The sequence below is a fragment of the Labeo rohita genome, chromosome 24, assembly GCF_022985175.1.
Source record: "Labeo rohita strain BAU-BD-2019 chromosome 24, IGBB_LRoh.1.0, whole genome shotgun sequence".
NCBI lineage: Eukaryota > Metazoa > Chordata > Actinopteri > Cypriniformes > Cyprinidae > Labeo > Labeo rohita.
Window position 1 is genome coordinate 20668768 of NC_066892.1, and position 26757 is coordinate 20695524.

General features: G+C 35.1%; 1 long non-coding RNA gene across 1 annotated transcript in view; it reads right to left on the minus strand.

The window, feature by feature from the left end:
- Window positions 1–1580: 1580 nt before the first annotated feature.
- Window positions 1581–26757, minus strand: part of LOC127155794 (uncharacterized) — a 39759-nt gene continuing 14582 nt past the window's right edge. Inside the window, exon 4 of the long non-coding RNA XR_007825644.1 lies at window positions 1581–1916. This is a non-coding gene — a long non-coding RNA (uncharacterized LOC127155794). The remainder of the gene's footprint in view (window positions 1917–26757) is intronic.

Below are 26757 nucleotides of genomic sequence, written 5' to 3' on the forward strand. Positions count from 1 at the left end.
ATCCAAAGCATCTTACAAATGAGAACACACAAGTAGGTGAGGTCAAGTGATTGTCAAAATTATTGATTCACTGAATCTTTTATTGAAGTGATTTGTACAAAATGTTGATTAGTTTAGGAACAAAACAAGTGATTGACTTTGTGACTGAGTCGCTGAATAATTAACCGGTTCATTTAGGAATGAAACACCACTTCGCTGTGTTTGAGGTAAGCATGTACAACGATTCAGCAAAACACCAATTTCAGTCCTGATGAAGCCTTGACCTGATTTTCTCTGTAAGTTGTTGCACAATTTGTCTAGTTTTAAAGCATTTAAACCCTTTGTGTACCACATGGTGAAACTCATACTTATGGGATCAACCAAGCATCAGTGTATAACTTTCTGTATCAAAGATCAAGTCTCAGCAAGAAGAATTTAGAAATCATGCTATTATATATTTAGCAGGCTTTTGCCCAATCTTTTAGTGAAAGAAGCAAATCCCAGATCTGCATGGTTACCTTATTCTGGGCTGCGTGGAAAGATGATCCAGTGGCTGTTTTTACTAACACATCCTGTTGTGTCAGCAGCATTTCCCTCTTTCAGAATGTGTATAGAAGAACAGAAATGGGCCAAACATCACTGATACAACACAGGCCCAAAGATGAGAGGGAGATAAACTTCTGTAATATACACAGTCAGACAGATATAATCACAGACACACATGCAAAAACACACAATGCATGTTCTTGCTGTTTCAAATCCTTTTAAGTTGTTTTACATGCATGTAAAAGGGGCCAAAAGTAAAGAATTTAGACACGCGGGGCCTCATTTATAAAGTGTGCGTGCTTAAATCCACGCCAACGCTCATATTTGTAAAAACTGCCTTTGACGTGGAAAAGTGCTTTGAGCAGACATACAGACTTTTTCTTGTCAGAGTACAGCAAGGTTTTAGAAATATAAGTTGTTCTTGCAGTTCGCTGTTCTAAATTAAACAATTTGAACGATGACTGGCTTTTATATGTTAATGACATTAATTAGAGGTCGTTTACAAGGCAAAGAGCTGAAACCATTCAGTTGCATGCAAGTTCAAGATCATTTGCGATTCAAAGATTTCACATTTGAAAGAGAGGTGTACTTGCGTTTTTTGTGGGTATGTTTATTCTATGAATCACACGTATCATATTCATATTTGAGATGATCGTAAGATCAAATTTAGGTTGATTTCTGCATAACATTTTATAAATAAGGCTTGAAATATAAATATCATTATTATATAACAAAATATCAAAGCAAGTGGTATCTATTTTAAATTAAGGTATCATAAGCACACTTTTAGAGAAAGACATTTTACAAAGAAGTCTGTGTTTTCAGTTATGAACTGTTGACATGGGGCTACTGTTCAAAATGAAGATAGTATTTTGATACTCCTGAATCTGAAAAGTCTAGTTAGTTCTGAGAAATATGTCATCATGAAAAGAAAAGATCGACTTTCTAAATGCATGTTTTAAATTTTATTGTGAACAAATCATCCATGTATATTTTTTATCTTAGTTTCTTTAATAGGAAAAAAAAAACAATTTTTTCTTGTGTTTGCAACTTTGTATTTTGCAGTGACTTTAAATCTCATAATTCCAATACACATATTTCACAATGTGATTATTTCTTATTTTCAAACATTATTAAATTTTTTAAATTATTTTAAAATGAATATTCTTTGGAAAACGGCTTTCATATTTTTGTGTTCTTTAATTTTTTTTCTCCACTGTTCTTGTATGAGTGGACAGAAGAGTGATTAGGGAGATGTGAGAAGGGTTTGTCACCACAGCAGCTCTGTGGTTCGACAGTCCTCACTTTAATCCTGTTAGAGCTTTTCAAAACTGCTGCGTCCACTCAGATGAGCAGATAGAAGCCCGATGGCCTTTGTGTGTAAATTCCACCTGTAAGGGAGGGCAAGACAGAGAAAACACAATCACACAATGATTTTCCCTCCCCTGCCCCCCCCTTATTGTCCATTTAAATTAGCTAAATCTATTCCCGGGATGGCAGGGTTACTGGTACTCCATCAAGAAATCATTAAAGGAGAACTCCACTTTACAAATAACAATTTACAAGTAATGTACTCACCCCCTTGTCATCCAAGATGTTCATGTCTTTCTGTCTTCAGTCGTAATTAAGGTTTTTAAGGAAAGCATTTTAGGATTTTTCTCCATATAATGAACTTCATTGGTGCCCCGATTTTGAACTTCCAAAATGCAGTTTAAATGCAGCTTCAAAGGGCTCTAAAATGATCCCAGCCGAGGAAGAAGGGTCTTTCCGAGCGAAATGAGCTGTCATTTTTTTAGAAAAATAAAAATTTGTATACTTTCTAAGTACAAAAGCTTGTGTAGCACAGACTCTGGGATGTGCGTCCACGATGCTACGAAACACGTCTAAGTTTATCGTCTGTGTACTCCGGCTCAAAAAGGTAGAGTATGGCGAAAAACTTCGTCTCATTTTCTCCTACAACTTCAGAATCATTTGACATCGTTATACCTTTTTGTTTGTAAACAGCGTTTCACTTACTTGCACTTCCTTAGTCTTTGTGCGTTCGCTTTGTAAACACTGGGTCTGTCGTTTGGCCTACGTTCCGTGTGACCTTTTGTACTCAAAAAGTATACAAATTTTTATTTTCAGAAAAAAATGACAGACTGTTTTGCTAGATGAGACCCTTCTTCCTCGGCTAGGATTGTTTAGAGCCCTACGAAGCTGCATTAAACTACATTTTGGAAGTTCAAAATCGGGGCACAAATGAAGTCCATTATATGGAGAAAAATCCCGAAATGCTTTCTTCAAAAACCATAATTTCTTCACGACTGAAGACAGAAAGACATGAACATTTTGAATAACAAGGGGGTGAGTAAATTATTTGTAAATTGTTGTTCTGGAAGTGGACTTCTCCTTTAACACTTTAAAATATTGTAATTTTAATGGTAAGCGACTATAAAAATGCAGTGGTAAAAACTGGTTAATTTGTGGTATGTTCCCTCAGTCTATATGGTGAAAAACTATAACAGGTTTAACAGGACATTTCATTTAATTTCTTTTATTATCTATTATGTGCATTAGGGTTCTTTTGTTATATCACATGTTGTTAAATTCATGTTTATTTAATTATTTTAGTGGCATTTGTTACCATGATGGTGTTTTGTATTTGTGTGTATGACATTGTATAAAGTTACTAGTTAAAAACTTTTTTCATCATATGTTTTCTTAAGGTGGTTATCGGTGTATTATAAAGGTACAGATTTTTGTAATTTTGGGATATCGGCATATCAGCTAATGAAATTTATGCTTTTGTTCAAACTTTCAAACTTTGTTGCTGCTGTATTTTTTGTATTAGTTCTGGTATGCATAACTGCCACTTTTTTTAACAGTGTATTTATTCAGTTTTGGGGTGGTCCCAGAGACTCCAGTGATGTATGTGGAAAACTAATGAAAGTTAACTTTTTATTTTCATTTCGAATTCTTTTAAAATGTTCTGATGCTGTCAAACCCATCTATACAGTTTGTTTGAGCAGAATAACCATTTTTTCATCTTCAATAACCTATTTCTGTCAGTTGTTTTACTTTGAAGAGACATCCTGTCCAAACAGCCAAAGGAAATGAAATAACCTTTCAATATGTACAAACTGAAATTGACTATATAGCAAAGAAACATACCGGGTGATTCAAACAACCCTTAACAAGTTTATCCCCTGTTTCAAAAGAAATATACAATCCTTTTCGCTTGCTATCAGATTACGCTCCTTGAAAGGACAGCTGTTTCTATGGGGGAATGATACAGTGCGTGGCTTGAGCTCTCACATATAACAGCATATTGTGTATTGGATTTCCACACAGTTGGCTGTTGCAGGGATTCCCGGAATCCGAGCGAGTAGCATTACAGGAGCCATGTGTCATTATTCCTGTGACCAAAAAGTGAGCTTTAGCCTCATGGAAGCCTGACAGCCAGTTATGGATGACACAATAGATGAAGTGTTACTTCAATTTATTTCACAACAACATAAACTTGCTTGAGGTAAAATGAATAACGAGTCGATGTCAGAGCTACTCAGTTCCAGGGAATGTTTATTGGCAGTTTTATTAACAATCAAAGCCCTGCTTAGTGGTTTGTGGGCAGTGCATTGTTAGAATGATGTAACTTTATCAAGCAGACTCTAATGTAAGACTTCCAACCTTAATTGGCTAAAGAACAAGATCCCTCGAGCCTGGCTCATACTCTGTCAACACATTCCACATATAAAGCCAGCACAAGAGATGCTGCCAATGCCTGGACTGGTCAAGCCCAGCACCAGCCAGCTCTGGATCACAGTCTGGTTTTAAATGGGTGTTTTTTTTTACTTCAAGCATGATTATTGGATTATTTTTTACTAGAACAGGCCACATTTTTCTCGAAAGAAAGAAAGAAAGAAAGAAGGAAAGAAAGAAAGAAAATATAGTCATCGTTTTTTTTCTATTAATTATTAATTTTTGCATTTGTCAGTTTCAGTATTATTTTCAAATGGTAGAATATTATATAATTGTGTATATTTAGGATATATGAAAAGTTAGCTTTGAAATTTGCCTTAGAAAATAATTTAAAATCCAAAAAAATAAAAAATAAATAAATAATAATAATAATAATAATAAATAAATAAAACGAATTCTAGGATGTTCCCTGATGGATAAATAAAGTTAACTAGTGAGTGTGAAATGTGTTTTAGGGAGCATATTATCCAAAAGTACCTAGCTGATATAAATAAACACCCATTTACTGTATGCCATAAAGTCACAAATTCTTCCACATATATTTAGTATATAGTTTATACCTGTATGACATATATAGTACGTGTTAGAATGATTACTATTGGCATTGGCATACATTCCCTGGTCAGCAGTGAGCAATTCATCAGGCTTGTCACACATTTAGAGGGCAATCATAATGAATAGCAAAGCTAAATCCAGTGAACACACTGATTTATAATTGAAAAGTCACATTTGTCCCTGTCTCTGGAGTTTTAAAGTAACAAATTAGCTCTAAACATGAAATGCATGACCTGAATTGGCAAAACTAAAATAGGTTTGACCTCGTTGATGCATCAGACAGGTTCATAAGTGAAGTCATTTTAAACTCATTATGTTGTGTGTAGAAAGGAAAGCCCAGCTCTGTTTATGTCCTCTAATGATGTTCAAATATAGGTGCACGTATACATGTGTGCAATGTGAGCTGTACTGCATGTACAGTTCTAGCTGGTGAGCGCAACATTTCTCACTCTGCCATTAATCAGCCTGTGTGTCAAGTTCGACAGATGTGTCCTAACTTAGCAAGCTACGCCGCTTCCGCTGCTTCCAAGAAAGCAGTCAGCGTCTTTCTCCTAGTCCTTTGAAATGGTATGTTTTTCACACACAGATTCAGATACAGAGCACAGAACAGATAAACCACACATATCATTCACTTATACACATTCAGCTCTTGCCTGTCTGTTGTGTTATAGTATGTAGGGTGTTTTTAAAGCAGCAATTTTTTCCCCATAATTATTATCACTCTCTATTTTTCTCTTACATTGTAAAGAATGACTGTGAATTTAATGGTAAAAAAATGTAAAAATGCTACAGCAAAAACCTGTTAAATGGTTAACAGTAAGTTCCCCTATTATATAGGGTGAAAAATTGTATTGGACATTGTAATTTTACGGTAGTATACCGTTTTGTTGTTTTGTTTTTTTAATGTTTTTTTTAAGTGTCGTAAATTTCCAGAATTCCCTGCGTTACATTTTTTTTAAATAACTGTTTCAGTTGTTTATGTTAATATTTAAAAGCTGCTTGTGATGGGCTTTGGTTTATCATGTGACTTTCTCATCACCACCTGCTTTTGATGGTTATCAGTGTATTACAAATGTACAAAACAGATTTCAGTACTTCAATAGGTTGGTACATCAACATTATATCAGTTAATGAAATTACGGTATTTAAATGTAAATTTAAGTTAAAACCATAAAACTGTTGCTACCAGATTTCTGTTGCAGGCAACCACAACTGCCGTTTTTTTTACCGTAAATTTTACAGAATTATTGTTACAGTGTACTGACAATACATTTAACTCAATCCCTCTGTATAGTTTGCTTTGACAACATTTCTGGTATTTGCCATTGCTAGGTGCAATTTGCCATTGCTAAGCACAGTCAGACTACGCACAGAATTGTGCAGTGAAAATATGTTTATCATCAATAAGCGCAGCGGTGTATGAGTCAGATCTTAAATGAAAGTCAAACCAAGTTGCTTTCTGTTGGTCAACAAAGCAAATTTGCGTGACCAATTTGAACTCTTTGTGAAAAATATATGGGGAAAGATTTTATGCGAAATTCAAAATTGTGAAAATTCCTGTTGAAATGACTGGATTTTTGGCCACAGACTTTGACTAACCACGGTAAATGTAATCACAAAGTCCAAACACACTCTGGTGATCACAGTAGTCTGATTACTTAGAAAAGTGATAAAATCAAATATTTATGGTTTAAAAAAACTGACAAAATATACAAATAAACTGTAGAATTGTATTTTTTATAAAAATATGACAATGGCAATACAAAATTCCACAATTCCAAAATTCTAAGTGGATTGGTTTTCTATGGATTGTAAAACCTATGACAAAATATTCAAAATATTCTTTTGAAAATGCATATGAATGTCTTTATAAATACAGGGGTAGTGATGGAAATATATTTTTATCCGAAACTACGACCAACAAAATGAGTAAATGACATTGCTGAGGCTCACAAACAATATTTTCTCATAAATTTATGGAATATCAAGGAATTTTAAGCAGAAAAAACACTTCCTATCAGATCAGTTTAACCCTTCTTTATTCATTCTAGAGTTAAAACTTACCCAAGTATGGGCAATTGTAATAGAGAAGGTTGATTTAAAACAAACCCAGACACTTATTGGAAAACTCTTTATACAAACTGGCAAAAATCCTCTTATCTGTGGAGCAGTTGTCTGAAGCCTCACTTAACTAGAAACTGATAATGCAATGCAGTGTGACTATAATACATGCTAACAACAGGCCTTGTGCATGAGCGGTGTAATTTATAACACGTGTAGACTGTGATTATACTGTTTCTTCGCTTCGTTTGGACCGAGTTAGGTGACGCATGGTGACTGAGTTTAATAAAACAAAGAAAAAAGAGAAGCTCTCCTCCATTAATGTTGATCTCTAACCACCGTTTCTATGTGAGCCCGAACCACAGACGCTTAGCATAATGCTAACGAGGTGTCGACTGAGGACTTCAAGGAATTATTATGAGTATACCACAAAAGCCTGACCGCAAAAGCACTGATTTGGCAGTGAATGAAAGGGGAAACTACATCACTCGGTTAAGCCGCCTGTATGCAGGTCTTTAGGGAGGAAGTGTCTTTATCACTAATTAGCAAATAACAGCGCCGTAGCACCATGGACAGCAGTTTTGGTGTCCTAGTAACCAGTGCCGTAATACAAATTACAGGCGAGGTAAAGGTAGTAGGAAGTGACTAACAAATTTTCCCAGCAGGCAGTAGAGTGTTGCCAGCATGTATGAGTGACTCAGGTGTAGCGCATTTGTTTCTTAGGGTAAATACCCTCTTATGTGACTTTTAACCATTTCAAGAGTGCATGTGACATCCTTTATGATATTGTCTTTTTTTATTTATGTCAGCATGTTGAATTAAAGGTCAACCTTTGAATATGTATCATTATTTTCGATTGCAATAGACAGAAGCATAATTCTAGCTTGGAAGTAAAGAACTATTAATATATTTTTTTAATAATATAAAGATTTAATAATGCATGCATCAAAGGGTAAAATAAAAAGTAAATAAAGCAAACTATCTAAATAGAATTCAAATAAAATATGTATATAGGCATGTATTTAACTGAAACACTAATAACTAATAATAACTAATATACAATATAATACAATATACAAATTTGGTGGTATGTTAATAGGCCAAAAGTAATTTCATTATACAAACACTGGTTCCGTTCATACGAGGCTGCAGGAATTTATTTGCCTTCTTGGCTGACCGCTACATGATGGCTTCTGTTTGCAATAAGCACTTTCCCATTTACCTTTAAAGGAACTCCTTTGAAGTATACAACCCTTTCCTTCCACAATATACATATAAAACACAATATGCTTTTCTTCTCTGACTTTTGTCAAGTGGGAGCGCAGAATTGAGTGGAGCCCCCCTGCAAAGCTGCCTTCATTTCATAAAGCAGTGGAATTCTCCTAAATGAAGGGAAAAGCTCTCACTTCCCCCGTAAACGACACAACTGGGCCGTTTAACAATCTCTGCTCAAATAGCCTCCAACCAAAGTAAATAGCCTCGATTGCTGCTTAATTTATTAGAGACAAGCCGGGTGCTGAGATCAAACAGGTCGTGGTCGCTAGCAGCACCTCCACTGCAATGAATTTGCTGACCCTGCAGCCCTCAGCATTTTTCTAAAGGGGCATGTGAGAGACAAAGCCAAAGAGAAGAGGAGAGGATTGGGGTGAAACCCAAGGGAGAGGCTCACATGTGGTTTGGGTTTACAGTTTTTTTTTGCCTTTTAATGTTGAGGTCTCTTTTTGATCAAACAGGGTCGTGAGCTACTGTTACATGCTAACAGGGAACAGAAACACTGTGGAAGTAAGAAGTAATGATGCCATGGTGTCAGGTTAGCTGAGAGAAACCAATTATTGGTTGATAAAAGGCACAAAAATACCCAGGTGCTGCTGTATATCTTCACAAAGTGTTGGGTACACACTCAGCAGGGCATGAAAACGCGCAACAGAGCTAATGTCCCACACATATGCACAAATACCACACACAACTACTGACAAACCAAGTGCAATAAAGTTGTACAAGTTGACTGATGGCCTATTAACTTTGGTGTGTTTGGCCCTTAGTTTGCTAAAGCCATTCTCTGGTTTCATTAGTGCATGTTTTAATAGATGGGTTATGGGTTGAGTGAGCACACATGCGTGTACACACACTCCGCAACTACACAAAGACTCAGGCTTTCATTTTCAGCATCAGAAATCACATTGTTTGAGGCAGAATAACCAGCGACTTTAATTTTGTGGATCAGTGCTCTAAATTTGTAGCATGTTATCATAAACAATGATATATTCATGTTGTGTACATATAGCAATGCGAAGTTAATGTGTTAATGTGTGTGCTTAATTTAAATAACACTTCTTTTTTATCAGAATTAATGCTATTTGATGTGACTCATTCTGAAAAACTGATTTTGACTGAGCAGAAAATTTGGAGCTATTTGAAACATATACACACAGGATAATTTCATATCAATTCTTACAAATCTATTTTCACACCTTTGTATAAAATACTTAGTAAGTATAAAGTACTTACTTGCAGACAGAATCTAAATTAAATAAAAAGCCACTTCAGTGTATTTAAATATAGGCTATTACACTTTCATGACTATGTTTTCTTAATAGTCAAATTAAAATTTTTACTCTAAAGGTCCTTTAAAATCATTGTGATTTAATATTCTTTTGTTGTGCTTTTAAGAAGTACACTTATTATCATTAAATCACATTATTCAATATAAAGTTCATATATTTTAAATAAATTGCACATTTATTATCGTTAAAAATGTGTAAATACAATTATAAACCAATTTCAATAGAAATTACATATTACATTTTATAAATATTTACATTAATGACTGTCAGTCCATATGTCAGTCCTTTTTAACCATATTTCAAAGGCAATAGAAATCATTATAAAATTTAAAAAAAAATTATAATAGATTTAAAATCCATATTTTCATATCCTTATTTTTCCCATAAGACCAGATGCAGCCATTTGTAAATTTTATGTGCAAGGTTTTTGGTCTCATCCGCTTTTATTGTATTTATTTTTAGCTGTACAAAACAGCTTATTTTGCTGCTTGATATTGCACACTGGTGTGCCTTACCGTATTATTTTAATGTATTATCTCAATTATAAACACAGTGGTTTGCAGAACAAACAGGTTTACCGTTTACTACACTTTGTTTTTCTTCTCACTACTTCCCTAAAGTGGCTAATGAAACAGAAGCCTTCACTGTAAAAAATAAATAGTTGAGAAAACTTTTAAAAAAATGTAAGGCAACTTGACGCAGTAAGACTTTTGAGTTCTCTCAACTCAACAATAGTTTTTTAGTGTTTCTCAGGAAAGATACTTTGTTTAGCCAACATAAATGTTTTTGTCTGTGCAGTGCTGATTGTCTTATTTTGCTAATAGAAAAAGTCTTATCACAGCAACTGAAACAACAATTACTGTCATAGAGATAATTTATTTTTTATGTATCAATACTTAATTTTTTTATGTATCAATGTTTTGTTTATTTACAAATGACAAAAAGTGAATGATTATAGAAACCTTAATGGACCCTTAATAGACAACATTGTCTTTGTTTGTAAAACATCTTACAAGACTAAGATATCCAGCAAACAGATATAAGTGGTTGAACATACTCTAGGCCTCAAAACTAGACACATAAACCTCAAGAACGGTTGCAATCAACAAATGTTAAAAAGATGATCTCTTTACATAACAGTGCAACAAATAACTAACAATAATGACAAAACAACAACAAAAAGTTTAAATTAAGTCAGCAAACAGCAAAACAATAATCCTATAATTGTAACTGCATTTTTTTTTTTTTTTTTTTTTTTGCTGCAATGCATGCTGGGAACTCACAAAGCCTTAACATTTCAACAATATGAAATTCTTTGTTCAGACAACTGTTTGACTAGTTGGAACAACATTTGGGACTGCATTTGCATTTTTTACAGTGTTGCAGATTACAGAAAATGGCTTACTTCTGTGCTGAAAAATAAAATGGACAATATATTTGCATTTAATTGCTGTAAACATTCTATTAAGTGTCTACAAATTACATTCAGTTTGCACTGAAGTAGATTTATTGTTTAAGTAGTTTGATTATATTCGTAACAAGTACTCTTTTTAAAAAGATGTTAAAGTTGTACTTGTAGAGAAAACAGGCTGGAACTCGTCACACACATGCCGCTAAAAACAAAAATCTTTAAAAGCTGCTGCACTCTACTAGAATGGGGTCAACTTTAGCTTCAATAGAAGAGGGATTACATATACTTCAATAACTCCTACAGACTGTTTTGCTGGTGTGCTCAGATTATTCTTATAGGCTTCTGTTATATAACATTGATTATACATGTATTGATGACCTTAAATGACCTTTAGGCAAGAAACGTTTAGGTTAGAGAGCCATCTATAGGCCCTTTGGCTCTTGGGGTTTATTTGTACAAAAATATGTCAACAAATACATTAATATTCAAAGATAAAGTATAATGTTAGTAATGCTAGTCACAGCATATTTTGTGATTTAAAAAAAAGAACATAACTATATGCACTGGAATTTAGTTTTAAACAGTATTGCTCATATTGTTGTTTTAAAATCAGGTCTTAATTATCTGATGCTCCTTGCAACTGGCAAAGTATTGGTATTCATTGTTTTACATCAAGTTTTATATCAAGCTACAGCTATAAAACATCTTCTATTGCTACTTTAATGCAGCCTTTCAAAAAAATGTACAACAAAGTATGTAATTTATAGTCAACATATGATCATCGTTAAGAGCTGTCAATTAAACAGGCCACTGAAAAAAGCAATACTTAAAATACAGAAAATAAAGGTGCTGTCATAAAGGCGCTGTCTCTTTTAATTAGGCTACTTTCAGTTGTCAATGAGCCTCAATGAGAAACCTGTCCGACACAACCTCCTGAGGAAACTTTGGCACGGAATGAGTCACTGAGGCCCGCAGCCCTACTGTAAATTACCCAGTACCGGAGGAATGCCGATAGTAAAAATTCCACAAAGCAGCTGGAATGATGAGAGAGGTAATATGACTTGGCCATATGTGGCCAAGATGGGAAATGAAGCATTCTGCTTTCACAAGCCCAAGGAAGGAGACTCTGTTCTGTATCCCCTTGCTGCTGTTCAATATCAGAGCCCTTTGGCCCTCTTGAAGGATCTTTTCCTCCTCTGCTGTCATGGTTATTCACTCTCGTTGTGCTGGAAAGGTTTCAGGAATAGGTAAACGTACTTATATGGTGATACTTTTGCAGCCAAGAGCTTTGGAGGGGATTTTGCTAGAAGCGAGAATGCTTTTACCACTCTAAAAACCAGGGATTTCAGAAGTGGTACATGTGCTGTATGCTTTTCATCTAAATCTGCTCTTTACAGTGGCCTACTGGCCTGTGTGGTTTTTAAAAAATATGTTAGCTTCCAATTTCTGTGTTTATCCCATAGTAAGAGATTTTTTTCACCCAAGTGTACAAATTTTATGAAAGACTAACAACTACACAAAACAGTTTAAGGCTGAAATTAATACCCATGAGGCTTCAAGTGAAGTAATAATTAGAATAATTTATATATATACACACACATATATGTAACACACACACACACACACACACGTTTGTTTTTGTGAATTGTGGGGACTTTCCATAGACTTCTATAGTTTTTATACTGACCAAACGATATTGTCTATCCCCTAACCCAACCCTAACCCTAAACCTACCCCTTACAGAAAACAATCTTAAATAATAATCAATCATTTGCACAACAGTTTTTAGATCATAATAAAAAACATTATTTTAGATGGCGCACTGGCATACGATGAGTGGGCAGTGATATTCTGAAAAAAGAAAAAAAAAAAAAAGCTAAACAGATAATAAAATTATACACACTTGAATCCACCACTTCTGAACTGATTTTGCAATTTATATTTTCTTTTCCTGTCTAATATTATATATTTACATCAGTGTTGTACACTACAAAAATATTTTCTCAATGAGTAATTTTCTCTTGTTTTACACTAAAAATATAAATATACCCAGTTAAAAGTAACATTCTATAAAAATTAAAATTAAAACATGGCATGAATTTACTAAGTAAAAGTGCACACGATATCAAAAATACATAAATAAATAACTGAATACCATCTGCAGACAGTGTGTGTAAAAATACACTTTTCCAGTGCAATCAAGATGAGAAATAATATCTTTCACAGTTTGAATTCAGTTTCAATTCACAGTTTTGATATTTGTACTGGTTAAAAAATACCAGAAATACAGATTTAAAAAAAAAAAAAAATTCAAAACGTATTTCAAGTATTTTAACTACAATTGCCTAAAAAGTCAATTACTGTTGACTTTTTAGACTTTTGGTTGGCACCATCCCATAATGTTGCCCACAAGTTTTTCATCCGAAACTATGAAAGACACATGTGTTTGCCCAGACTAACCCCCATTCCCACCCTATGATCCTGAGCACCTTCTCATTACATGCTTTATAACAGTCTGTGTAAAGTCAAACCACTTGTCGGCCTTCAGTGGTTTAGATGACCGTGTCACTGCAACTCTAACACTCTGTTTGGGGAGGGCAAACAGGAGTACAGTCTTGACACGGCTGGATTAACACTAGGATGGGACCTTTGAGGAGGAGGACCAGTCAACCAACAGAGGAGGAGAGGAAGTAGACTCAACATGAGTAGAGCAAGGGGTAATTAGGGTCATAAATATTAACCCACACAGACACATACACCTACAAAGCCACACACACATTACCAACATAAACATTTTTTAAATATATATTTTTTTGTAAAAAATATATAAACAACCCTAAAATAACATAAATATACAGGAGATGCAAAATAGCAAGGGATAATTCAGGATATATATTCTATAATAATTTGTGCATAAAACACGAAAGAGGCCAAATGGAGTAAGAAAGTCTGGTGCTTATTTATTTATGCAGTGTACAACACAAGAAAAACTTACACTAACACTAAATACACATACGTAAACTTTGTCATTTTTAGTATGTGGGAGTATTTTAGGATTTTCAGTTTTAATTACAGAGATGTGGGAAATGAATGGCATTTGGAACAAAACTATAAATACTGTTCAGTCAACTTTGGATCAGTGTCAATATCCAGCTTTAGCTGCAAGGAAAAACGGAATGGAAACTAAATCAGGTGTTTAGGGGAAGAACATGACATACATGGACGGAAATGTTGCAGATTCATTCCACTATCAAGAGGCTTTATTACACTGATCTGTCTAAAAATGGAAGAGGATGAGAGAGGGCGGCCGTCCAACAGTCTGACTCTGAGAACTAGTCACAGTCCTCTGGAGCACATCATATGGTGTTTGGAAAGAGTCAGTGCAGTAAATTAAACTCAGTGAGGAATCCTTGCAGTATTCACATCCAGGAGTGTGACATGTTCTTAGTGCTGTCATAAAAATGGAAGAAACAACTGCCAGATAAGTGTGTATGCAAACCAGCCATGAAATTGCACAAACCCCAAAGCGGTTCACAATGGTAGCCAGGATTGCCACTAATGGGGTGAAAGGTGGAAATGATTCTAGGCGTCTCATCCAAAAAACGTCCACAACTATTCCAGTAGGACTGATGTAGCATACAGTAAGAACTATGAATGACTTTTTTACTGCAACATTACTGCAAAGGTTATTGAAAATTTGTCAACTTCTGCAACGATTGCACAGATACTGTTTGAAATGAACTGGATGATGACATCGCTGAATCAGTGAAATGACTTTAACTAAAAATTGAGTGTTTAATGTTGTCCTTTTGCATTATTATATACTATTTTTCCAATTTAACACTGTAAAGCTGCTTTGACACAATCTGTATTGTTAAAAGCAATATATGAATAAAGCTGACTTGACTTGACTTGAAAATATGGAATGGCTGCTAAATCATCATTACATCATGTCACTGCAAAAATTGGGTGAATTTATGTTTTATGCATAAATAATTATAGAATATATATTCTGAACTTAGCTATCATCGCAGGCTATTTTGCTTCTCCTGTAAATTTGTTATTTTAGGGTTTATATATTTTTGCCAAGAAAAAAAACGTAAAATTTTATTTCTACTTTAATAGAAGTTACACAAGCACATTTTTAAACTCCGTTGCGCCATCAGAATAAACTATCATCGCAAGGTTAAAATGCAAAAGTTAACAAATAAAACACTGACTAATCTTAAATTTAGTTTAGCAAAAATAATATATCAGTTTATTAGTTTAGTTAAAGGAGAAGTCCACTTCCAAAACAAAGATTCACATATAATGTACTCACCCCCTTGTCATCCAAGATGTTCATGTCTTTCTTTCTTCAGCATAAAGAAATTGTTTTTTGATGAAAAAACATTTCAGGATTTTTCTCCATATAATGGACTGATACGGTTCCCCGATTTTAAACTTCCAAAATGCAGTTTAAATGCGGCTTCAAATGATCCCAAACACGGTTGTAAACAATCCCAGCTGAGAAAGAAAGGTCTTATCTAGCGTAACGATTGGTTATTTTCATAAAAATAATATAATTTATATGCTTTTTAATGTCAAACACTCAGCTCGTCTTACTCTGCCTGGACTGTTCTTTTCCTGTTCATGACAGTTAGGGTATGTCAAAAAACTCCCATCTCATGTTCATGTTCAAAATCGTCCTATATCGCTGTTTTACCTTTTTTGTTAAGGGTGTTTGATCTTCTGTGCGTGTTCACTTTGCAAAGCCGGTCGGTACTTCTGCAGTGATGTAGGATGATTTTGAAATGATTTTTGAAGTTGAGGGAGAAAATACAATTGAAGTTTTTTAACATATCCTAACTGTCTTGAACCAGAATACACAGAGTTCAGGGAGAGCAAGACAAGACGAGCATTTGAGATTAGAAAATATTTAAATTGTATTTTTTTAATGAAAATAACCAATCGTTTCGCTAGATAAGACCCTTCTTCCTCGGTTGGGATTGTTTACAACCGCATTCAGGATCGTTTGAAGCTGCATTTAAACTGCATTTTGGAAGTACAAAATCAGGGCACCATAGCAGTCCATTATATGGAGAAAAATGCTGAAATGTTTTCCTCAAAAAACACAATTACATGAACATCTTGGATGACAAGGGGGTGAGTACATTATATGTGAATCTTTGTTTCGGAAGTGGACTTCTCCTTTAAAATAGAGTTTGAAGAAATGATGATGAGGGGGAATGAAACTGGAAGATTCAAACTGGTTCCATACACTTTTAACATCACCACACAATGTATATATAACCCATACTCTGGTCTGAATTCTACTGAACAAAAATGTGAGGGGCCCAGATCAATATACAGACAAGGGGCCCAGAATGCCCTGATGGTAGCAATATGGTCTCAGATTTTAACATTTTTAAATAAAGTGAATAAACATTTGCTAAGCACATCAGTCACATCCTCAGCTGACTATCATTTGTGTCCCCTTGAAGACCCTGTTGGCTTCTTTCAAAGATTATTTCTCACGTTGCATTGCTGCTATAACATATATTTAAAAAATTGGCATATGGTTCAGAAATTGCTCGGGCTAATGTCCAAGTATGTCCATCTGCTCAACGGCCAGTGTCACGGCTTATTGATTTTGGATGTGGTGGTGATAAACCAGCTGTGATGTTCTTCCAGAATAACATCATTTCAACCATTCAACCATTATACGGTTCTGACGATATGGAGACCAGCTGATTCTGAAGTTATCAAAGAGCACAGAGAATGGCGCTCATGAGAAACGCAGCCCTTGCCTCTTTACCCATTTATTTATCGCTCCTCTCTCTTTCAAGCCTAAAAAAATGAGTGTTTCCTGTCAGAAAGGTTTCTGTGTAACGGGGTCAACTCATGTGGCTGGAATGAGGACGTTAGACTCTGAAAACACTCCATATGTGAACTTCTGTGAACAAATGTGATTTTTTTTTTAATAACCAGTTTGACAAATACACTCACATGCGAATCGATACACCCCTACAATTTATTGTTGATTATATTATGAATTGTGGGTGTTGCACTAGTATTTCATATTATATCTGTAATAGAATGGTTTGTAATGTAGGTTTTTGTTTTGTTTTGTTCTATTTTTCCTTTATCTTTCTTTTCTAAGTTTGACTGTATTCTTTGTACATGTAATAGAAACGAAGTATGTGACATTTCAAATCCATCTTCAACTTGGTCTTTCAATAAAACTCATTTGACGAAGAAAAAAAAAATAGCAAACTTCAGCTGATAAATCCTGTTAAATAATTTTGTGAAATAAATTCTTTGATTTATTTTTTGACAAAAAAAAAAGATAAATATGGTAATTGCTTGGCAGAGCTTTTAGATAAAAATATGCCAGAACAAAAATTTGTCTTTTGTTTTCCAATACATACACAGAACAGAAAGATCTTGCAGCATCAAACATATCTCTCAGAATTTCATCTCAGATAAAATAGTAGACTCAGATTTAATTAAGCAGAAGAGATAATGCACTGCAGCTCACGTCCTGCCATTCAAAGACTGTAAGAAGTGCGCTACTAAATCTCACTAATTGCATTAGGACATGTAGGTTGCTTTGTGGGACGGGTGGCGAAGCCAAAGGTTACTGGCAGCTTGTAACAAACGCCACGCCACATTACACCAAACAAGAGAAATAATCGGCCTCTTCACCAGGGCCAATTAGCAAACCATGTCTCTGATTGACTTTTACCAGTGTTGACATGGCAACACAAGCCAAGCCTATGCGTCTGTTTTTGACTTGATGACGCAGCCCATTTTAATTTGATAATAAACGTTTGTATTTTGAAGAGACTGGCTATTATGTACATAGAGCTTGAACGTCATTGCTTGAAATAGCTTTTGTAATAGTTGAAAACCAAATTCATTTGAAACCTAATTTCTTTTTTTGACCAAAGACTTCATATTATTATAAAACAGAACAGAATTGTTGTTATTATTAACAGAATTATGTTGATATTGATGTAGTAAAATTTCATTAACGGCATTAAAGTATTTGAGACCATGCTGCAAATATGAGAGGATCTGTTGCACGTTATCTTGTTTTTTATTAAATATACACCACACTGTAAAAAAAAAAAAAAAATCTGTAAAATTTACAGTTAAAAAACGGCAACTGTGGTTGCCGGAATGTTATAGTTATAAATACTGTGGCAATTTTTTTGGTTTTACGGTTTTAACTTACATTTTACATTTAAATACCGTAATCTCATTAACTGACATAATGTTAATATACCAACCTACTGAAGTACTAAAATCTGTTTTGTAAGACACTGAAAAGCAAAAGCATGTGGTGATGAGAAAGTCACATGATGAACCAAAACCCATCACAAGCAGTTTTTAAATATTAACATATACAGAAGCTGCACAGTGTCATTCACACAAACACTAAACACCATTATGGTAACAAACATAAAACTGAAATAATTCAATAAACATTCATTTAAAAGCATTAGATGTAACATACAACCCTAATGTACAAACTGATAAGAAAAAACTAAAACATAGTTATTTAAAAAACAAAACAAAACAAACAAAAAAAAACACTACATTTGAAATGTAACACAGGGAATTCTTTGAATGTAAATTTACGGTTATTTACCATAAAATGTCTTTTTTACTTCCAAAAACGGTATACTACTGTAAAATTACATGCAATGTCCAATACAGTTTTTCACCGCATATATAGTAGGGGAACGTATCATTAACCAGCATTTTTACAGTCTTTACCGTTAAATTCGTCATTTTTTACAGTGCACCGTTTAGAAAGTCTGTAGGATTTTATAAATGTTTAAGAAGTCTCTTGTGCTTACCAATGCTGCATTCATTTGATCAAAAATACAGTAAAAATATTAAATAGTAAATATAATAGTAAATATTACTACAAATTAAAATAACCTTTTTTCTATTTTAATATTATTTGACATTGGATTCCTATGATTTAATTCCACCTTTTACAATTTATCACATTTGTGGATCAGGATGCAGAAGATCAGGACTCTCTTTAATTACTTTGAAATCCATATCACAGATTTCCTGTTCCATAGAGACACGCTTGAACCTGAGAGATCAATTATGTAGCAAGTGGCACAATATCACTGAATGGTAACCCTTCCCTCAGGCACTCATGGAATTTGTGAAGATGGCAGTGCGAAAAGGGCATGGTTTGACAATCCTAGGATCCCCCACACAGGCTCGATAGCCCAGCCAAGTAGCATGCCAGGATTGGGCACAAAGCCCAAGTATTTAAAGAGCCTTCGCACATGAGCAACATTTGCAAGGGTAACTTTAGCCATATCACATGCAATAAAAGGCTCTTCGTCGATCAGATTCAGCAGGGTTGCTGCAGAGGCTGCACAATTGTTGAATGAACCACTTTGTTCTGGCTGCTGACCAGGCAGAGATGGTGTTTGATAAGCCTGTAAGCCCAGCTCTGCATGTTCAATAGGGTTGCTACTTCCTGCTAAATAATAGTGCTCTACTCTGCCCATGTACATGGGCTTGTCAGTAAAACCTGCTATTTCCCTTCGCTCCATGCCAAGTGTATTCCTAGAAAAGAGAGAACAGCCTTTTTTTTCATTCAAGGAAAGAAAGGATGTTTCATATTTTTGACACGCATGACATTTGCATCAGAGCAACTTTGAAAGCTACAGACAGCTGAGCAACACAACTCAAGTCATCCATTTATACTGAAATATGTATGCTGTATTGAGTAAGGTTATACTCAGGGAAAAATTAGACAATTTCCTTAATACCAAAACATTACTTTCAAAACATGTTATCCATTGCGCTCATTATTAATGAAAACAATATATGTCACCTACTGCACAAATCACATCAACTGGATCATTTAAAAACAAAACAATTAACAAAACTCAATTTCCTGTAGCCTTCTTGTAATACCATCCTATCATTCTAAGGTCTCTTACAGGAAAACATGTGGTGTGTTTTATTATCTATAAAATAGTGGTAATGGTGACATTCTAAAGAGGCAATAAAATAAATGCAAACAGGAAGTGGGTTTGGCGAATAAAGAGGCCGGTTAACATCTATGATGTCATCGGCACATAAATTGCTCACAGGGGAAAATAAAAAACTCTAAAGTCTAAACTCTAAGACAGGATTAGGCCATAGTTTAATTAGGAACTTTAAGGCATTTTTATAAACGTGCATTAGGGAAAAAATAAAAAAAATAATAAAATAAAAAACAATAATAAATATAGCTGCAAGCAGCAACTGCAGGGCCAAGCACAAAAGAGGCAGGATGAGGAGCTAAGCACAGCAAGGAGCAACAGACTGACTTCAACAATGAGTAATTAAAGCCATTTTAGGATGATATCAGTTGAAATGGCTGAAAAATCATAAATACAACCAATAGTAATACAATTTAATGGCTTATCACTTTTGACCAACAGCTAGTGCTGTTTTCAAATTGATGTGACGTGTTCTGTGTGAAGTAACAATGACACACACAAAGTTTGGTGTCATTATGTCAAAGCTATGGTATGTATGTTGTCGGCATGACCCAAGGAATATTTTGAGACCAGTTTTATTACAGTAGGCTAATGCAATCAGAAGTTATTAGCATTTTTTGGAAATTCCATTATTAATGTTTAATGAATGGTGTATTACTTCTGACCAATAGGTGGCACCATTTTCCGAATTGATGTAGTGTGGTCAGTGTGAGGTGATAAGGGAACATATAAAATTTGGTGTCAATATGTCAAAGGTTTGCAGAGATACAGCCTCAGATGTAGTTTGGCATCTTTCCAGCAAATATGTTGATGTCCTAAACGGAAACCGTTTTGTATATCGACACGAAATCCATAAGTGTTTGTCAGCAATGTCTAAAGATGATCTGAGTCAAATCTGGTGAAGATCAGACTAACAGTCTAAGAGGAGTTAGAAAAAGTAGGTTTTCAACATTAAGCAAAATGGCGGACAGGATGTTTGGCCAATATTGGCATAATGGGTATCAATGTTCTCGGCTTGACCCAAGGAATCTATTGAGATCACTACAATAGGCTAATGTAAGCAGAAGATATTAGCATTTTTGTAAATTACTTTATAACTTTTGGACACAAGGTGGCGCTGCACCCAAACTTTTTGAGTACAGTCAGGGCATGGTGCCGAAGACACATACCGAGTTTCGTAACGATACGTCAATGTGTTCGTAAAATATAGCATTTTTGGACAAAATTCAATATGGTCGACACCCAAAATGGCTGACATGGGAAAATTGGGTATGATTGGACTCGGCATGATGTACCGAATCTAAAGAGTTTTGTGATTTTTGGCCAAACCATTGAGAAGTTATAAGCAAAAATAGCCATTTTTCATATCTCCTGACCACTAGGTGGCACTGTGCCGAAGCACTGCAGGTAGCCTCAGGTCATGGTTGTTATGACATACACCAAGTTTGGTCTCAATACGTCACACAGTTGCGGGGATATAGCCTCACAACTATTTTTGCGTGCTTTTTGTAGAATTCTTTTGCCCGTTATTCGAGAATGGTTTGACTAATCAACTTGAATTCTATAACTTTTTGTTATGGAATGGTCAGCATGGTCTGAAGATGATCTGAGCCAATTTTGGTGAAAATCAGACAAACCGTCTAGGACGAGTTCGAAAAAGTAGGTTTTACTAACAAAAATTATAGAAAAAAAACTAAACCTTACGATTTTTTAATTTTGGACTTCAACTCAGCATGAGCCAAGGATTCAGAGGAAAAAAGAATTTTGATTCTGTGCCTTACGGTTCAAAAGTTATTAGCATAAAATTATTGAAATTTTGGACAAGTGGTGGCACTAGAGAGTTTGAGTTAGAGACTCCAAATTTGCTGTGGTTAATGTTGGGACTGGTCTCTATCTGTGTGCCAAATTTCACAACTTTCCCGCAAACCGTTCTATGGGCTGCCATAGACTCAAGAGCGGAAGAAGAAGAAGAAGAAGAACACTAACAAATACAATAGGTGCCATCGCACCTTCGGTGCTTGGCCCCTAATAAAATCATCACTGGTGACATCACTCTTGAGACAAAACAAAGGCACTGATATATTTTAAGATCAGTCAGTGCAAGTTTCTTTCAGCTGAAACAGCTCAGACTCAGACCCTTTAAAATGTTCTATTTCTGCATAAATATGGCCCATACATACATATACATTTATATAGAAATAAAATAGTATTTTCATTTCCTGCTGATTTTAATATAAGTTCAACATGAGCAAACTGCCTTAAGCTTAACTTATGCAGTTAAACAAGTTATGTGCATTCATGTGCAATGTATTACTGTGAGAAAGACAGACAGTATAGGTACCTGAAATACCAAGAATATGTCCTGAGGTGTATATAATACCGCAAATAATTTAACAAGTAAAAAATTGTCTAAAGGCACTGTTTCACCTTGAGCAATTCCTTTGCATGACTTTAAAACTTGCCTTTATCACTTACTATTATTATAACTTTCATCTATGGCCCATGTGAACCAAACAAGTACCTCATAGAAAAGTTGCAATTAATGTCTAAAAGTATTTTCCTGTTGTCTATAATGTCCAGGTGCTCCATAAATCAGTTACAACATAACATATGTGGTGCCACTGTAAATTAGGGGTTGAGGTTATTTCAAAATCACTCACTTTGACAAAGAGCAGCACTGATGTGAGGAGTGAGAGGCCTCTTCATTTAATTCTGCGACCCAAGAGGCGTGTTTGAATTTTCTCACAGTAGATCAGAAGGCAGATAAAGATGTGAATGATGGCCCTTGTGGAACATATGACAACTTGCCTACAGCTAATAACATAAATCATCACAATAAATATTTTTAATTTAGCAAACAGGCCTTTGAAGAGCAAATGCAACTGATTCACTAACAATTAAAAGGTTACCGTGTGATGCCACCTGATCTTTTCTGTGCAAAACATTTATGGATGTTCTTTTGTAATTGTGAAATGAGTTTATAATACAGTATGTTTTAATAAATGTGTGTGGCATGCACTGCACGTGTATTGTTTTTTCAGGGACAAAGACACATGTGTTAACCTTGCAAAAGAGAAGAGGTAGATAAATGTGTTGCTTTGGAGTCAGTAGCAAAATTGTGAACGTTAAAGAGATTCAACGATAGCAGAGCCCAGGATCATCAATCACACAAATGTGCACACATGTACATTTATATACACACACAGCCCTCAGAGAGAGAATGCCTATAATTACACTACATCTCACATGTGTGCATCCACTTCCTTGCTATTCTAAAACTATGGCCTTATATAAGCTATGTGCTATAAATAAAGTCACATGACAAATTGGAATGTAACAGCGGGTACATTCCAACACGATATATTGCAGAATCAAGGCTGAGATCTACCTCTGTGCCTTAATCAATATGACTCATTTTTATTTTTCATTTTTTTATTTTTCATTTTAATTTTTTGAGTTATTATTTAATTAAAACAACCCAACAGCAGTTTGACTGATATTACTTGGAAAGCAGAATAAAAACACGAGTTATCTGTTTTTCAAATGAAGTCTTCATATGTTTCATTGTGTATTTGTGTGTTTAGTGTAATAAATATTACTTTAAAGGGACAGTTCAACCTAAAAAAAAAAAAAATAAATAAATAATAATAATAACAATATTACAGCAGGTAAAATAAGTACTGAACACAATTTTTCCCGGTAAATACATTTCTAGGTGCTGCTGACATGAAATTTTCACCAGCTGTCAATAACAACCCAAGCAATCCATACATACAAATAAAACAAAATAAATAATTTCAGAAATTAAGTTATATGTAATAAAATGGAATGGTACTGGGAAAAGTATTGAACTACTGAAATTTATTTAATACTTTGTACAAAAGCCTTTGTTGGTAATGACAGCTTCCTGTATGGAGAAACTAGTCACATGCATTGCTCAGGTGTGATTTTGGCCCTATTCTTCCACAGAGTCTTCAAATCTTGAATGTTCTGTTGGTCTCTTCTATCAACTCTGATCTACAGTTCTTATTTTCTATTGGATTGAAGTCAGGTGATTGGCTGGGCCATTCTAGCAGCTTTATTTTCTTTTTCTAAAACCAATTGAGTTTCCTTGGCTGTGTTTGAGATCATTGTCTTGCTGAAATGTCCACCCTTGTTTCATCTTCATCATTCTGGAACTGTAGGTGATGGGACTGAACCAGCTAATATTAATTTTCACTGACAAGGGGCAGGATTGCTTTCTAATTACTGATAGATTTCAGCTGGTGTCTTGGCTTTCCATACCTTTTTGCACCTCCCTTTGTTCATATGTTCAATACTTTTTCCCTGTGTCATCACATTTTAATACACAGAACTTAATTTCTGAACTTATTTGTTTTGTTTTCTTTGTATGTATGGATTACTTGGGTTGTTAATAACATCTGGTGAAACTTTCAACAGCACCTTTAGAAATATATTCACCGAGAAAAACGATGACGTTCAATATTTATTTTACCCGCTGTTTGTCATCATTTACTATTTAAAAAAAACAGTTTAAACATGTTTAATCTTGTTCTCTATTTTTAACATACAGTGATTATCCCAAACAAACAATCAATCAATCAATCAATCAATCAATTCTTCTCTGATTAAAAATGAATGGCAAGACAGGTGATATTTTTATGTTTTATAATGAAAAGATATTAAAATTAAAACTGGGACTTATGCTGTGCTATTTTAGCACTACTATAGATAGAATGATAAATAGAAAGATTTATAGAACGATAGAACGATAGATAGAACGACAGAATGACAGAACAATAGATAGACAGATAGACAGACAGACAGATAGATAGATAGATGGATAGATAGATAGACAGACATTTCTCATGTGTATCCAGATGCCATCTGAAGGTCAATAGTCTCCTAGCAACAGTGCCAACAGGAGCGCGGTGGCTGGCCAGTCAGATTTTGTTTACTGGTTCCTCCACTGACAAGTGTTTGGGTGCTGAGGGCAGAAATTAGGCCATGCCTAGTGACGTGAGAGAGACAGAGTGAGATGGGGGCTTGGGGGGGCAGATAAGAAGCTGAAAGTGAAATAGCACAGAGAGTGAAAGCTAGACTGAAAGAGTGGTTACAGAGGCTACACGGGTGCTTTATGGAAATAACAGGAAAGTGAAGAAAACAGATAGTGTAGGTGTGTATATGTGTGTTTGTGTTAGAGCAGTTCATTGGGTTAGTGTGTTACTGTGTGTTTCTCAGATTGAACTATAATCCTTCCTGTATCGGCTTATGATGCCCTGCGTTGCGCAATGTGCCCCTACTTGGTCGTGATCACGCGACAGAATTGTTTTTGTTTTGATTTATGTTCATGACCGTGCATTGCATGCATTTGTTTTTAACCCCTTTGGATTAAGTCTCTGGGGAAACTGAGCTTATGGTATCTAATAAATCCGTAAAATGAAAAATAATGTGATTTACAAAAGATTTTAAAATACATTCTGCACTGGGGATTTTGAGACAAATTTTTAAATTAGTTCTGCATTGACATTATTTAATAGTACTCTTTAATAGTAAGACCATAACATTACTTTTATATTTAGATAGTAGATGAAGTTCAGCAAACATATGCTTGCTTGTTGACAATCTAAAACCAAGTTCGATGAGCAAACTGCCATGTTACCTTTAACACCTTGACATTTAGCAACTGGCAGGTGGTCATTAACACATTTAAAATTAATCAGACAGATGTCTTGTATCACCCTGAATGTATTCTATATTGTGATACTCTGACTTCCTAAACAGATCCAACAGTATGACATAAAATATCTTGTTAAACAAAAATAAGATCTTATATATTGTAATATCTGGGTCACCTTTGGGAAGTAAAGTCCCCAAAAGTGTGACAGATGCTATTTGAGTTCTGTCAGCTCATCTTAAATTCAGATCAATGTCTGGTATCCTCTTATACATTTTTCATTGTTGGGCTCCTGCCCTTGTTCTTTGGGCTGTGGAAACCCTTTGTGGAGCTCCTTGGTTTTCAGCTCGGATATTAATCTTTTAATGTGTTCCCCTCTCTCTTTCACTCACCCTCTTCACGGCCTCCACCTCTGTATGAACATAAAGGCTACGGCTTTTTAAAGTGACAGCTTCCCCCCTCACCTCACCATCTCTGTCTCTCTCTCTCTATCTATTGCACATTTAGGCCTCACACTTTGATGAACGGCTGTTATTCCAGGAACGAGAGGGTCCGAGGCAACAGGACACTCTTAAATCTGCAGTGGCGAGAGAGGCCCTGTTTCCTGACCCTTCTGAGAACGGCTTTGAAACCCGCCTCAAACGCTCCAGCGCCGACAGGGGAAACGGGTGAGCGGAGGCATGATCTTATCTGCCCCGTCATAAAGCTTTCACACCAATTAAGTTGGAGAACAGTTTCCTTGTCACTCTCGCTCTTTTTCTCAGGGCTACTGCCTGCTTTAAAAAGAGCTTTACAGGATGTATGGAAGAAATCCTGAGGGATATTGGGTGTAAATGTGCATTGTCACGGTAAATACCCATAATGCAATACTGAGATACCTGTATACGCTAACAGTTAAGAGTGTGTTTGGCCTGCACCAGTACATACTATAAACCCAACTCTATTACAGTATTTTTTTAATATGCCAGGATGTCAAAATAAAGAATAATATGAACAAATATATATACAGGGGTAGAGGAAGAGAGAGGTCTTTCACTCACAGAAAGATTGTCCAGTATTTAACACTATTTCGGGCAGTACATTAAGGACGTCTTTGAGGTTGTGGACTTCCTGTTCTCTCTGAGACAGAAAGTAACAGGTGCTCCTGCCTCACATAAAGAAAGTAAAACAGTGAAACATGATTGCTTCACACACCCACAGGCACTAGATAAGGCT